This window comes from Miniopterus schreibersii, assembly GCF_964146895.1.
Source record: "Miniopterus schreibersii genome assembly, chromosome: 13".
Classification (NCBI taxonomy): domain Eukaryota; kingdom Metazoa; phylum Chordata; class Mammalia; order Chiroptera; family Miniopteridae; genus Miniopterus; species Miniopterus schreibersii.
In genome coordinates, this window is record NC_138113.1 from 9,910,242 (window position 1) to 9,926,613 (window position 16,372).

The 16,372-nt window shown below is 47.1% G+C and overlaps 1 protein-coding gene across 7 annotated transcripts in view; it reads left to right on the forward strand.

Annotated features, from left to right (window-relative positions):
- The first annotated feature begins 11,710 nt into the window (after nucleotides 1-11,710).
- Nucleotides 11,711-16,372, forward strand: part of NCOA1 (nuclear receptor coactivator 1) — a 144,379-nt gene continuing 139,717 nt past the window's right edge. For 5 of the 7 annotated variants that reach the window (XM_081157033.1, XM_081157035.1, XM_081157030.1 and 2 more), the window contains exon 1: nucleotides 11,711-12,058. The gene's annotated coding sequence lies outside the window, so the exon portion shown is untranslated. Of the gene's footprint in view, nucleotides 12,059-12,475; nucleotides 12,576-14,626; nucleotides 14,646-16,372 lie in introns of those variants that run through there. The other 2 variants (XM_081157031.1, XM_081157032.1) reach the window with 2 other exon arrangements.

Genomic DNA, 16,372 nt, shown 5'->3' on the forward strand with positions numbered 1-16,372 from the left:
CACTTATGATTTGTCCACTTTTGTATGTGCTTTGTTATGCTACAATGATAAAATGTTAATATACCAGATCATGGATGTACTGAACAACATTGGAAATTCTCGGAAATGAAATTCTGTATAGATGAGCTCCCCAACCCATGAATTTATCATTATCTGTAGGATTTGGCCTCTAGAATGACAAATATTAATTATGATGTGAGAACTTCTCAGGGGTAGAAGGGCAAGTAAGCAGCATCTTGTCCAGTCACCTGTCCACACACTTTTCAGGGTGGGATATTGAAGTGGAAGTACCTAGAGTGGACATCAGTTATTTTTGTGTGCCTGGAATTATCTTTGGGGGCTGCTCCTGCCTAGTATGTCCAATACATGGTTTTGATGGGGTTGTTTATCAGTAATGACACTGTGCCATCAACCCCCAACATAGAGTTTGATGTTTGCTCTTTGCTTAGCCAACAACATGTTTTATCCCAGGAATTGAACTTTGAGCTGAGAAATACAGGCACAAAGGTGGTGAAGCGATCTGATCTGAAAGCAGTGCTGTAGAAGGACAGTTAATGGGCTCCGGCTTCCAAGATCCCCGAAGCTGCTTCAGTTCTGGCATAGTTTTCAACCAAAGTTCAAACTCAGTTCTGTTAGTTCATCCAGGAGTTGTTACGCTATATAGAATTGATTAACATTGTCCAAATTCACAGGAATTTGATCTATAAACCATGACATTAATTGATTACCTTATTCTAGGAGATATTCTTAGTCTAAAGATGAAAGCAGTCATTTTGCAGAAGGCATTCATTTCACATTTATCATTTATTTACTAAGGCCTGACAGTCAGGCACTATGGTGAGCAAAGAAAGATGAAACGGAGTGTTTTCAAAACGATTTTCAAAACCATCAAATCATACCTCGCTGTCCTTTCTAGCCCTAGTTACACAGTGTAGTTCATTGGCTTTTCCAAAATAGCATTTTGTTGCCCTCTAGCCAACAACCTTCAGTGATCCCTCACCATCTACAATCTCTTAGTGCCATCCTCCGCACCCCTAGACGTGGCCCCCACAAAGCTCTCGTGCTACACTCGAGTGGCCCCAGGCGCTGCTCCCCACCCTCCTTTCAGAGCCTGCTCTGCGGTGCCCCTGGGTTCGGCCGGTTACCTTGCAAGTAGCTCTGCCTCTCTGGTTCATTTATCTTGATCCAAGCTATGCCCCAGTTTGCTGTCTCTTGATCTCCCTCCTCCCCGCGCTTTGCAATTCCACCTGCCAGTCTTTCCTCCCCTCCCCCCCTGCCTCAACTCCCACAACCAGGTGGGAATAGTATCTGAGGTCTAGTTCCAGAAGGGAGCTAGGACAAGGATCCAGCCCCGAAGTCTAAGACTGGCATTCAAAACTCTCAAAATGCAGTGTATTTTCTTTTTCTTTGCACGATCATGCCGTTCTAGCTGGAAAAATTATTCTCTGTCGTAGAACATGAAGCATTTCCAACGCTCTGCTTTTGCCTACATTGTCTTCTCTCCCAGGGTTCCCGCTGCCTCTTCCCTTCCCGTCTGAATCTGAGCCATCAACCACTCCACAAATGCTCCTGTGGATCCCTTAGTGCTCCCCCTTTGCCCCCATATGCACCCCTGCTTTGCTAGCTACTTTGCCAGACCTGTCTGATTTAATACGAGTTTTCAAACATCTTGAAGGCAGTGACTCTGTCTTAGGCTTTCTTTTATATTATCAATTAAACTTTTTGTGTTGAGGTCCTGCTCTATGAAGGGAACTTTACTGGGCATTTGGGGAATATGAAGAAATATAAGACTTAGGTCCTGCCTTCAAATAATTACAGCCCAGTTGAGGAGACTGTCACTGTAACCCTTGCGCATTAGGCCTGCAATAAGTATCTAATATTTATATTAGTGTGCTAGGGCTGCCATAACAAAATGCACAGACCAGGTGGCTTAGACAACAGAAATATATTTTCTCACAGTTCTGGAGGCTAGAAGTCCAAGATCAAGGTGTTGGCAGGTTTTGTTTTTTATGAGGCCTCTCTCCTTGGCTTGTAGATGGCTACCTTCTCACTATGTCCTCACATGAGTACAACCCTGGTGTCTCTCTCTTTTTAAAATTTATTTTTCAATTATGGTTGACATAAAATATTATATTAACTTAAGGTGTACAAAATAGTGATTAGACGTTTATGTATACCTTATGAAGTGCTCACCCTGGTAAGTCTAGTATCCATCTGCCACCATGCATAATTATTACAATATTATTGACTATGTTCCCTATGCTGTACTTTACATCCCCATGACTATTTTTATAACTGCCAATTTGTACCTCTTAATCCGTTCACCTGGTGTCTCTGTGTGATTAAGTTTCCTCTTCTTATAAAGGACAGTCAGATTGGATTAGGGCCCCCCTTACAGCCTTGTTTTCCCTTAATTATCTCTTTAAAGGCCCCATCTCCAAATACAGTCACATTCTGAAGTACTGGGGGTTAGGATTTCAACATATGAATGGGGGGGCCTGCAATTCAGCCTATAGTCCTATCAAATGATTGCTTAATTATAATCCCGTGCAATCAGTTCCACCTTCCATAGGAGGCTGAACAGTTGTGGCAATTGCCTGTGGGTTGTTGACTAACACATCCCTGGATTTTTGGAGACATTCCATCAGATATGCTTCCTTTGGTTTCAAAGTGCAAAATACAATGTACAACACAGGGAAGTCCTTTTTTCCTTAAGCAGTAATAGAAGCCTGTCATTTCTGTATTTGGTTTTCTGTCTTTCAAAATTAGAGATTGAGTCTCTACATGACCCACAAGAACAATCAGTGGGTTATAATTGTATCTCTTAGTATTATACTCAGTCTTCAACTTCTTAAAACTTGGTTTTCTACTGTTGGTCCTCCATGCCATAAAATTTTAAGTCTTTTCTAAGGATAAATTTTGTCAAGAATCTGGTCTGTTAAGTATATGACAAGGGTGCGTGGCAGATACTGGGGATAATTATAGGCCAGTGAAGTTAATAAGCATATGGAGTAGGGAAGGGCAGGCTTCCTGCAGGTGCGGCTGGCTCTGGAGTTAGATGAGTGAAGGAACATAGAGATTACAGCAAGTGGCCAGTATCAGGGTTTGCTGAAGTCTGGAGGACAACATTGAGGGAATAGTGAGGCAAGTTCTGCTCTAATGAATAGAGAAGCATCGGGCTAAGAATTTGTCCAGGATGTTGCTCTGAAAGCATGCAACGCTGCTTTGCACACTCTGTTCAACCTGCCAAAATAGCCTTTTCAAAACTTAGCTGTTGGTCTCTAAGCATGAATATAAGCAACAGCCATGTGCAGTCCCAAAGTCAGCATATACAGGTGTGGCCACACGGGTTGCTTAGGGCTGGGCTGTGGGCTCTATGTCATACCAGTTGTTAAATGTTTTGAATAGTATCCCTGTGCATATGTATAATTTATCTATCGTTTTTGGTAAAATTTCTGTCAAGGGCACCAGCTACTTTGCTATTCAGTGTCCTCATATAAAGATTTATATAATAAATTTTACTTGGCATCTAGAACTGAGAATGATAAATAATTTTATTCTGTAGTGTACAGTTCCAATTAACATCAGCACTGAAGTCACCAGAACTGTCAGTTTCTCTGTGTGGCAGTGACTTCTGATAATTTGTCTTAGTTTTCTGGGTGTCATCCAGTACATTGGCCAAAGAGACCAAAGCAGGCACCTGTGTGGTATTTCAACCTTTCTTGCCTCTTTTTCCCCCTTTAATTTGGACTTAAGCTTTTGCTACCAAGCACATAAGTGCAGCATTAGGAGGTTCCCTTATCATTCATTTATTCCTCCAACAAGTATTATAGAGTTTCTACTTTGTGACAAGTACGGGCCGCAATAGTGAGCAAACCCTGCCTGGATGGTTAGAGGCAAATAGATAGTTAATGGCAGAATATGCCAAGAAATCGTTCCCACTATGGTGTCATATATATATATATATATATATATATATATATATATATATATATATATATATATATTTCAGAGAGAGGAAGAGAGAGGGAGAGAGAGATAGAAACATCAATGATGAGAGAGTCATTGATCGGCTGCCCCCTGCACATCCTTGATCAAGCCCACAACCTGGGCATGCACCCTGACCTGGAATCGAACCTTGATCTCTTGGATCCTGGGTCGACGCTCAACCGCTGAGTCACGCCAGCTGGGCCCCACTATGGTTTTAATCTCATCCCTGTCCACTTCCCCTGAGCCTTGCTTGGTTTATTATTTTCCTCTTTAACACCTGCAGTCTTTTCCAATGAATGAGCCTACCCTCTGCCCGCCAACATGCTCCTACCTCCCTCCAGCTGACGTGGCATCCTCTTGCCCTCACTTAAGTTCTTCATTATCGTCTTCTCTCCTCACCAGCAGACTTCATTCACAGGCAAGCTGGCCGTGACCTCCCATTTCCCACTCACTTCTTAACCACTTGTAGTCCTGTTCCCACCCATACTTCTCTGGGTGGCTAGGTGGTTTTACTGCTCTGTGCGTTACCTTCTACTTGATCAACTGAGGGGCCTTCTTCCTTTCCACAGTAGCAGCAAGCAGCAGGCAAACACGAGCCTTGAAATCTGCAAACTTTGTCCTTGAAAGCCTCCCCCTACACCCCCTGCTTCATCCCAGCAAAGATGGCCTGTGTAGGAAGCAACTAACTAGTTATTTGACCTTGGACAAGTCACTTAAGCTCTTCAGGCTTCAGTTGCCTTATCTAATATGAGTAAATTATGCCGAGATCTCTTCCTGCCTTAGTAGTCTGTGATTGTAGGAAATCAGATAAGGAAAGAGGCAAGGGTAAGAGTGTCTCCTGATCCTAGGGACAACAGAAAAGCAAGGAGATAGCAAACTCTGATAGTTCATGGAGGAAGGGTCATTGGAGAAGGGAGGCCAGGAGAGGCTGGAGGGCAGTGATGAGCCTGAGCAATGGGGAAGAGCAACGGGACAAAATAAACCCTTTCCTGGAATCAGAGCTATAGATGCTCATCAAGCAAGCTGTGTGCAGGCTCCGAGCTTGTGGACCCGGGATATGCTGCGTGAAGCACTTCTTCGACATGTGCGAGCTCCATGCATAGACATGAATACTTCTCCCTTCCCAAAATAAGATACACGAGCACAAATCCTGTGGTTAGTTGAATACATTGAACTTCCTTATTAGAAGGCGAGGGCCTCTTTTTCATCTTTATAGCTTCCCAGCCACTGCAGGAAGTAGGCACTAAGTTTATTCAGTCGAACTGAAGAATTTTCTTAAATTTTATTCTGCTTGGTCCTGAAGGGAAATTCCGAGAGTGATTTAGAGTGATTAATACACTGGGTTATTTTAGCACTAATGTTTGTACTTTGTATATTCTACTTATTTAGAACCTTCCCGCGTTTGTTAATTGTTCATTCATCTGCTGTTCCTTCCACAAGGTAAGCTTTCCAAGACAGAAATAGTTCCCCCGCATCCCTTACACTTAGAATAATGCTTGGCACATAGTGGGGCTTTTAATAAATACTTATTAAATGATCTCATGAATGAATCTCCGGGTAAAATCTCTACTTATAATTCTTGTGTAATGAACACACAGGGCCTGCAGCTTGCCCTCGGGACTGAGCAAGTACACCTAGCAATTTCCCCTTTGCCTTCTCATGCTTTTCCTCTGCCCAACCGGCAGAGTTCGGGCAGCCCTGGACAGAGGGAGGGAAAGAGAAGTGTGTCCACCCCATCAAGCTTAGAGAGTGGGACTTTGTCACCAGGTAACCACCCAGAAGTTTCCACAGCTGTCTGTACTTGAATCTGCTACAGTCTGCAGCTCAGGGCAGGGACGGTTTGGCGATGGGATGGCCAGTCTCACATGGGTTGTCTAGGGGCTCGGCAGGGAGGATCCCTCAGCAGGTTCTGCCTGGGAACTCTTCAGTAGGGCACTAATGGGCACCACCGGGAGCTCTCACCCATGTATCAGCTGCTTTGGCCGAGGCCCTGTTCCCTAGTACCAGCCGATGGGAGGCCTCATCTCCACAGGAAAATTCACAGTCATCACTGGTCAGCAGAGATACGAAAGAATGAATTGGCGTACCCATACTGGTAGTTGCATCAGCGTGCAGGTTCTTCTTCCGAAAGCCAAGCCTAGTGAAAAGCAAGAGCTGTTGGTTTTCACGCTGGGCATGGAGGGTCCTGCTCTCAGTGAGCTCACGGGCTGGTGGAATCCACAGCCTGACCTAATGGTGGAAAGGGCATCATGCTAGCAAGCGGGCCTGCTGCTCTCAGAAAGGCTAACTGAGCCGTGAAGAGGGCAGAGTTCACCTTCCGTGGCCTTTGCCCTCCGCTGTGACACCACCTTCCTAAACGGAAAGAAAACCGTCTGCTCGATTGAATTCATGAGAAGTCTAAGGCATCTTGTAAGTCTCCAAGGTAATTCGTTTGCCCCTTTGTAAGTACATGAATCCCAAAAGAATACTTCTCAAAAAGGAACAGTTATGCCCTTTAATCTGATAACCTCCTCTGAGGAATAAAGTCTAAGGAAAGAATCCAAAAGCAAGAGGAAGGAGGCAAACCCCTCAAATCTGCAATAATAGGGAACGGTGAAGTCAGTGCAGTTGAATACTATACAACTTTTAAAGAAAGCTAGATCATAAATTTGGGCACTGGTTACACGTCTGATTACTGATTTATAAAAACGTGCATTTCTCTGGGGCAGGGCAGGAACCAGGTGGTGGGGGCAAGAGGGAGAAAAAAAGGGAGACATCTGTGTGCTCTCAACAATAAAAATAATTAAAAATATGTGCATTTTTACATACTGTGAAGGTATTCTATATCACTAATCTGTGTGTAGCGCGACACCTTGCATACGGCAGGTATTTAGTAATATTTATTGAATGAATGAAGGAACCAGAAGTACATTTAGAGAAATGCTTGGAATTGATATTCATAGGATTTCTTTTACTGTAAAGCTGCATAAATACATAACAAAAGAGTTTTAAGTCTTTTCAATTTCATGTCTATGAAAGGAAAGGAAGGAAATACTGAAACGTTAACAGTAGTGTTGTTTGAGTCGTGAACTACAGGTAATTTCTATTTTCATTTGTCAACTTCTCTGTATGTTCTCAATTTTCTACAATAACCATAATCAGCGAGAAAAGCTTTGTTTAAAGGATCATCCTGAGAGACAGGTTACAAATCCAAAGGAATGAATCTCTGTTGCTGAAACTGCAGGCCCGATGGTAAACTTGGGGGTGGGGTAGCCTGGCATCCTCAAAGCTCACAGCACAGACTACTGCAAGCCCAGGCCTCCTACACAAAACTGGCTTTGGCATTCAGACTTCAAAGATGAGAAGTGGTGGCTACAGCAAGCCTGAGTGAAGCCTACATATGTTTTAGGGAGGCTCGACTGTGTTTTACATCACCGCTGCCTGAGAAAATAGATGATGCTGTCATTCTAGGAGGGTGCAAATGAAGCATTCATTGCAGTGTACTTTTAGTAGTGAAAATTTTAAAATAACCACAATGCCCATCATAGAGAATATAATCCCCAAAATTCAGATGTAGAAACCAAAGGACATGTGTGGTTCCTTCATCTTCTGAGGTAAGACTCGAATGCCTGGGTAGTGTTCACCTTGGGAGAAACCAGACAGTTGTTGAGACGAAAAGGTTGAAGTGGTTATTTGGGAAAGGAAGGTTGTCTTTTAAACATCACACCTACATGGCCACTGGGTCTGGGACACATTGGAGCTGCCCTGGAGAATTCACCATCAAGCATGAAGCAAGATGATGTTGCTAAGTACTTAGCACTGAAAAGTGAATTAACTAACGTGGGAGCTAATAATATTTTGGAGCATAACCGCTGTCTATTGTACAGCAATCAAGTTAGAGCAACTAATGCACAAGGCCTGGCAAAGAGATCAGAAAAGCTGGTACTTGATAACAGAGCACTGTAACACAGGAAGTTCTTTATTTGGCTTTAATAAATCAACTTCCTGGGCAAAAAGTTTTACCACCCAAGTAACAGCTTAGGGGGTACTAGAACAAAAAGAAACTCTTAGAAGCTTAATTCAAAATCATGATCATTTGGAGGCAAAAACTGTTTAATTTTTAGTTGTTAAAAAGAAATTTCTAAGATGCTCCAAACGAAGCCCTATGTTTATGTAATACCTACTTCTATTTAATACCACATGCTAGAAGATAGTAACCTTTAGCAGAGTTCAGATGCAGTTTAAAGCAGTGTTCTGATCAGTTCAAAGTAAAGCATGGCTGTGTATAAAGGACTCAACCTCCAATCTGACTGCAAAGTGGACCCAAAGTCCTGTTGCTGTGGAAACAGTAAAGTTCAGATAGATGTAGAATGTTTGTACAGTGACCCCTCTTATTTAAAACTCTATGTCTGGGTTGTAAATCAAGGCCACATCTCTGTTAAACAGGACTCAGATTCTCCAGGCAAGAGACGGATGCTTCGTTCTTACTGACACAATTGCACACAGCAAAGTTTCTGATATCTGTGATCATAGAGAACGAAGTTTCCCAGTGAGGAGGAAAGCAGTAGTCACTCCAAGAAGGCTGCTATTATGACACTTTACAGCTGCAGTATGTCCTTAGGGGACACTGCATCCTGTTAACTGTGCAGCTGGCTTTATCTGTGCCTATTCTTCCAGCTTGAGGAGTGGATGGATGGATGGCGGGGCAGATTGTTACCTTTTTGGTTGGAGCTAATTTTCACTTTCTTATGGGCAAACACTATATACCAAGTGCTTTGCATCTGTTATTTCATTCAATCTTTGCGACAGTCCTTCACTAGCATCCTATTTACTGATGAAGGCACTGAGGCTTGGAGGTGTTCAAACTGGTTAGTTCAAAGTCACACACCTCATAAGCGGCAGAGCCATTTCAAACCCAGGTCTGCCTAACTCTAAACCTAATCTTTATGTCTGTACTCCAAGCAAATGTAGAAATTAAGGACTAGTCAAAGGAAAATTGACAACATTCATTTTGTGAGAAAGTGGCTGGGCCCTAGATTGGAACAATTTTTTCTGGAGGTCAGTTTGGCAAATATGTAGTAAAAAGAAAAAGTACGCTGCTTTAGCCAGTGTGGCTCAATTGGCTGAGCACCTTCCCATGCACTGAGAGGTCCCTGGTTCTATTCCGAGTCAGGGCGATGCCCGGTTGTGGGCTGGATCCCCAGTAGGGGGCCTGCAGGAGGCAGCGGACTGATGGTTCTCTCTGATCAATGTTTCTGTTTCTCTCCCCCCCTTCCTCTCTCTCTAAAATCAATAAAAACCTATTTTAAAACAGGATTAAAAGCAGAGTCTCCAAGAGATGTTCATACAACCATGTTCACTGCAGTATTATTCACGACAGCTAAAATGTGGAAACAACCCAAACGTCCACTGGCGGATGAACGGATAAGCAAAATTTGCTATGTACAGGACAGAATAATACTCGGCCTTAAAAGGGAAGTAACTTACGCAATATGCTGCGACGTGAATGGACCTCGAGGGCATTACGCTAAGTGAAATAAGTCAGCCGCAAAAAAAGACACTACTGTACGATTCCAGTTACAGTAGTCCGTCACAGAGACAGAAAGTGTAACGGTGGTTGCCGGAGGCTGGGGGAAGGGGAGATGGGCAGTTACTGTTTAACGGGCACAGCGTTTCCATTTTACCAGATGAGAAGAGTTCTAGAGATGGATGGCGGTGATGGCTGCACAACCACGAGAATGTGTTTAATACCACTGACCTGTACACTTAAAAGGGTTAAGCTGGTAAATACTGTGTTATGTGTATTTTAACACGCACACACACACACACAAAAAGTGGGTTATAACTGTTTTTGGCAAGTGGTTATGATTTGCAGAAAAAGAAGAAACAAAGGTTTTACTGAAGAGTTTTAGTTACGAAGGAGTCTCATCCCGACAAAGGAGCTCCTTTCTTTAGCATCTATGGAAGGCTATGACAATACAAGTAATAACTTAAATTTCATTCATCATTCGACAAGATCTCAGCACTGCATGTCCTAAGGATGCTTTGAAGTTCGTTGGCTGCAGGTGCGCTCGTGGGGGGGGGGAGGTACTGGAAGAAGGAGATTTGGGTATTATTAACAAGGGAAGGTGTGGAAACTAAGTCAATCTAAGTGAGGGGAAAGGGGGGGGGGAATAAAACCTTGAGGATACCAACACGTTATGGCTTTGTAAAAAAGGAGCAGCCAAGGAAAGTGCTAGCAAAGGGACGGTCAGAAAACCGGTAGAGCTAGCATGACGCAGAAGACAGAAGGGAGAGGAGGTCTCACCAAGGGAGGGCTAGCAGCATCACGGCGCCTCCACACAGCCTGGGTTGGACGAGGGTGGGCGGCAGGTCCTAGGGAAGGGGCCGAACTGGCTCTCTTTGGGGATGGGGTCTCTGCAGGTGGCTAGAGGCCTTGCTGAACCAGGTGAGGGCGAGAGCTAATGCAGTGCACCTAGCGTCCCCGGCACAGGCCTTTGACGAGACTCAGTCGAATGAATACATAAATGGAAGAATATATGAATGACTGTGGGGTGTGGGCTCAAGGTTGTTTAAGGCAGGACAGGAAGACGACGTTGATCCAGGAGGGCACGGCAGTGAAGGATGGCAGGACGGGCACCCGCCTCTGGGAGAGGCTGCCCGGTGCTCAGAGAGGGACCAGGGAGGCTGGTGTTTTCAAGGCAAAGTCAGGTTTCAGTCTGAAGGGTGGGGGTGGGGGGGGCTTCAGGATTTACAGAGGGTGCTTTAGGGCGGAAAACACTGCAAGAGAAGCCGTGGAACCCGCGTGGGGACAGCAGCCGCGGGGCGGGCTCGAGGCCGGGGAGGCGGCGAGCTGGGCCGCGCGCAGGAAGGACGGACGGCGCTCGGAGGGAGGCTGCTCCAGACTCAGCCGTCGTGGCTCCGAAAGCCTGCTCAGCGGCTGTCTGATCCCCCTGGAGACTAGAAACGCTCTACTTTTGGAAGCCGCACTCCCATTATGGAATTTTTTTAAAAGCCGGTAGAAAAGAAGAAAGGTGTGGGCCCCCTGGAGGGAAAGCTCGGTCCATGTTCGACGTCTGGGGTGGTTCACAGCGCTGCGGAGCTCGACGTGTCAGTCGGGGCTTTTCATCCGTAAAACGACCTGGGCAGAGGATCCTTCTTTCCCCGCGGCTGCCAGCCCGTGGAGTCATCCAGGCGACCGCCTCCCAACTCTACAGAATGAAAAACGAGGCCCGCGGGACGTGTCTCGCTCAAAGGAACACGGTCGTGGAGGGACAGGCCCACACCCGGCTCCTCCCGGGCCCTCGCCGCCCCGCAACCGAAAGGGGAGGAGGCGAGCGGCGGAGGCTGCCGGCCGGGCGGCCCCGCGGAGCGCGCCCGGGGCCGGAGGCCGCTTCCCGGCAGCGGCGGGAGGAACGCCCCGAGGGGAGGGCGAGTTGGGGCCTCCTTTCCCACACTTCGTTAGGACGCGGGCCGGGAGGCCGCGCGACACCCCTCCTGGGCCCGCGGCCGGCAGGGGGCGCGGGGAGGCTCCTCGCTCCGCCGCCCTGAGAGCGGGGAGCGCGCTGCCCCGCGCGCGCCGTCGGAGCCCGTGGCCACCAGGTCGCCGCGGCCCGGCCGGCCCGAGCGCAAGGGCAGCGCGGCGGGCGGGGCCGGGCGGCGAGGAGCGGCGGGGCGGGGCGGGGCGGGGCCCGGAGGGGGCGGGGCCCGAGCGGGGGGCGGTGGCGGCGGCAGCGGCGGCGGCGGCGGAGGAGGAGAACATGGCGGCCGCAGAGAGCGGCTGAAATGCCTGTTCTTCAGGCCAGGCGAGCGGGAGTCTGACGCGATTCGCCCAGCCCTCCCCTCCGACGGCTGGACCGCGGCCTCCAGCGCCTCGGCCGCTCTGTTCCCTGCTGCTCCCTCGAGCGGAGCCTGCGCCGGGTCCGTTCTGCATCCCCCTGCGGGGGGACCCCTGCTCCGGAGGAGGGGGCCAGAGAGCCGCGGCGGCGGCGGGCTCCCGGCCCGAGGAGTCGCGGAGGCCGCGGCGGTGCCGCCACGGTCGCGGGCGAGCGCGGCGCCCGTCAGCGCGGCCCAGAGGCGGCGGCGGCAGGTGAGCGGCGGGCGGCGGGCGCCTGGTCTCCCGGTGGGTGCAGCTGTCACGAGCCGCGCGGCCGCCGAGGCCCTAGGGGGCGGGGAGCAGCTGGCGCCCCTCCGCCCCCTGCTCTCCTTTCTCTCCGTTCCGTCCCCCTCCCACTTTCCCCGATTTCTCCCTCGGCCTCGCGCGGCTGCAGGGGGCGGAGGTCGCAGCTGTCACGGCACCAGCTGGGGGCTGCGCCCGCGGAGGGGCATCGCTGCGGCGGCGCCGCCGCTGCCCCCTCTCGCAGTTGCCCTAGTTAGCGCGGGCCGGGCGAGCATCCGCGGAGGGTGCGCGAGGCTCGCGGCCGCCGGCCGGCGTGGGGAGCGGCGCCCCGAGCCCGCCGGCGCTCCTCGCCGCCGAGAGGGGGAGCCGGAAGTCGGCGCGGGCGCCCCTCGGCCCCGGCGAGCGCGGTGACCTTGGCCGGCGGGTTAACCTCTCGGAGTCTCGCTCGCCCGGACTGCGAAATGGGGATGGCCGCGGCGAGCCTTCCGTAAGCGCAGCGCCGACGGCGCGCCTGTTTACCGGCGCCCGGGCTGCCGCCTTCTCCCGGCGAGGGGTTTCGGAGGCAGAGACGGGAGGCACGAGCGCGATTTCCTGCTGGGGCTGGGGTTTGGTCCCCTCCCCAGGGTTCTGCTGAAAGGACCTTGGACGGGGAGCAGGCATGTTGACTGGACGATTGGGAGGTGGGATAGTCAATGGTCAGCGACCGAACTCGAGCCGTTCCCTCGTCTCTTGGAAGAGAAATGGAGAAACCGGACACCAGGGTCCCTAGTCCTTACTACCCTGCTATGGTTTTCTTTCCCCCTTGTTTTTATTTATTTATTCATTTATTTTAAAGCAGTCATTCCCATGGGCTAGAAGCTGCCTGGGCTGACGGTGTTGGAGGGAGACGGAGGGTTTGAAAATAAAGCCTGTGTGTGTGTGTGTGTGTGTGTAACAAGGACAGTCCACAGTGCTGGGGCTGCAGAGTTTGGTGGGGAGGAAAACTTTAAGCTGAAGGATCTCTTAGCTTTCCATGCTGGGCTCTCCGTGGTTGTAGAGGCCTTGAAGAGGCAGGTGTCCTTGTGGAGAAGGTGACATTTTTTTCTTTTAAGACGGTGAGTTTTTAAAGTTGAGTATGATAATAGTGAATGAAGGGTTCTTGAGTGAATCGCAGCCCCAGCACCCTCTGTCGATGCCCAGAGTAATCTCTGTGGGATGAATTGTGAGGGCTGAGGCTTACACTTCAGTAATTAAGAAATCCAAGTGTCTGGGTAAAACATTGCCGTGGGGAAGCTTAGATGATCCTGGACCGTTGAAAGGATGGATTGCAAGGGTTAAATTTGTTTGAGGTGTGTCTCCTCTTCTGGAATTGGTTGGAGGTTAGTCTCAAAAAAAAAAAAAAAAAAGTTGGCCAAAGGGGCCTCTGAGCTTATTTCACGGGAGCTGTGATGTAGTAGGAAGGGGGTCAGATTTCATGTTGAGAATAATGTGAAAAAGTATTTGCTTGGGTCTTTGGCTCTTCAGCTAGGAAAAGTTTTGGGTTAAAGGTAGCCGTGGGGGTGTGATTCAGCTTAGTAAATGGGCATTCCTTGAACTGTTTGTTGATGAACTGAATACAGTTGGAAGTGCATCTATCTTCTCTCCTGTGCTCTGTGGAAAGGTCTAATTTGGTATTATGAACTAGTGTCTGAAATGTTTTCCTTCCATTTTTTATTCAGACTTTATGCTTTGGGAACAGTGGATCAAAAACGGGGCCTGAACAGGGAATATATGGTTTGGAGAGAAAGTGCAGGGGTGTTGCTTATAAAAACAGGTGTTCGGTTTGATTTTTGGAGACATCTTGCACTGCTATTTTATTACATTTCCTTAACACACAATGAAGTGTGATTTTTAAGGTGCAAAACTTGAATTTTGCATAGTTTATAGTTAATATCTTCCTCATTTCTTTCTGAGAAAATCTGTAGGATTGTGTCTCTTAAATTGTTTTTGTGTGGTTTAAGCCAAGGGCGTATTTTAGATCTGCATTTTTGGGTAAGTGGTTTTGTTGAAAAAAAGGGCCTGATGGAACTAATGGTGATTGTTCCACTTAAACTGGGATTATATAGACAATGCATTTTCCTCCCTCTCTCTGCCAACATTTGTTTTTCTTTCTCCCTCAATTCCAGGGTTTCATTTCTAGAAATCTGGACTGGAAACAGAAGCAGCAGTTTGTATAATCCCAAGAATTTGCTTATGCCAGGAAGCTGTAAGGGTAGCATGAAGTGGGTGTGATATAGAGATATTGCTACTACTTAAGACATTTAACTGTTGAGGGAGCCTAGGGTCAAACTTGACTTTTTGTTGAATTTCCTGTTTTCTATGTATGTGTTAATCTTTTGGTGGGCAGAGGAGTGGGTTGCTATGGTGCTGACTGGTATATATTGTGAAAGCACTGGCAAAATTTCATGCTTTTCCTCTATAGGGCAGGGTGGTAAACAAGCCTAAATAATTTAAAGATGTTCCCAGGATGGAATGTTCTCTGCATGTACTCTTGATCCTGCTAATCCAGTGATCGGTCTTCAGCAGGACTAAGTGTTGAGTAAGTGATGAGGGTGGTGTAGAGGTGCTGAAAGGTGGAGTGGGGAAGAGAGGATATTGGACATTCTTTGAAAATCTTTCTCTGTTGTATTGTATATCAGAATATAATTTATAATTGATTTTAAAGAACATAGCCCTCCCTTCTCTGTTGTCATCTATTTCACATACCCTCTCTAGAGAGATATTACCTATCTTCCTTACTTTAGTTTGTCTTTTTTGCCTCATTCTCCAAGGGCTCCACATTGCTTGAATATGCTGCATATTTTATGGAGTTGGTTGGCTTTAAACTATATGGCCTAATGTCATCTTCATTTGGGGGCAAGAATGGGAGGTCAATAAAAGTACACACCACTGGGTATAATCCCCTAAGTCATGGGGTGTAGGAGATCCTCAGGATGCTCATTATTGTCTTGGCAGGGATTTTTGATTTCTACATAAGATAGTCACAAGAATTCTCAGAGGGCCATCCACTGCTTTCAGGGCGGAGGTTCAAAAACATGTGATAGGCTCCTTTTTTACATTCCGGGTGCAGAGGGGAGTGTGGGATTGGGTGAAATACATGTATTTCAGGAGTTGAATGACAGAGTACTATATCTATTCTGGTCTGCAGAACTATACAAATTTCTCCCCACCTGTACAACTTTCCTACCTATTTAGACAGACTAGACTATAGGGAGGTACTTCTTTATTGCTTCTCTTCCAGGTTAACCAGTGCTTAGCCCTTGGTCACTGGTCACTGAGGATGGGCCCTTGTGGTCTCTGACCATTTTTTTACCATTGGCGATGAGGTCTAGTCACTTCAAGCCTTCCCTTCTTTATATATTAGTTAGACTTTGTGCCTTTCTCTCAACATATGGGGTCAGAGGTCATAAAAAGCTACCTAGTGGCAGCTGGGTACCATTCTTGGTTGCTTAGTTTAAGAAGGAGGTGCAGGTTTTTCCCTATAGTTCTGGACATTGTCTTGTGGGTGCACAGTATTTGGATTAATACAGAGCATAGAGTGATTACTTTCTATTTATGCAGGATATATGATTGAACAAGAGAAATTATTACAAAACACTGACACCAACATCTAAGTCCAATTCTGGAAGTGCAAGTAGAGTGGGCTGTTGTATCCATGCTTCCTCCCCCGGTCCCCCATCTGCAACACAGTATTTTTGAGGCTTCTTGAAGTGACAGGCTTTTAGAAAAGCTTAGTGTAGTTTTCATATTTCAAAGATAAATAGCTTATGCCAAAAACAAAAGCTATAATCACTTAAGGAGCTGTGGGAGACTTGAAATTCATCAGTCTAGTGATCTTCATTCTTAGATATACTACTTTGATCTAATTACTCCCTGTGGATTTATTTCATTGTGGAGGGTAGAGAAGTTGGGTTTTACTGAGAAGCCTTGAGCCTGACCACTGGGAACAGACAGACCATACTGTTAACCATAGGTGCAAGCACAGAGGTGAAATATACCTGTTAAGACAACCAGAATTTTAATAACACTGGGTTATTCAGTGTTTCCAGAATGATACTTCATTTTTGCTCTTCTGGCTTATAATTTTGAGGCAATTTTTAAGCTGTTTTTGGAAATGGAGGTTTGACCTCCGACTGGGGAAGGTGTCCTAATCTTCTAGATACTTAGTAGATACAAACTTTGGCTGGTTATTTAACAACACTAAACCTCAGGTTTTCATGTTTAAAATTGGAATAATGTACTGACCCTCTTATTTTGTGATCTTTA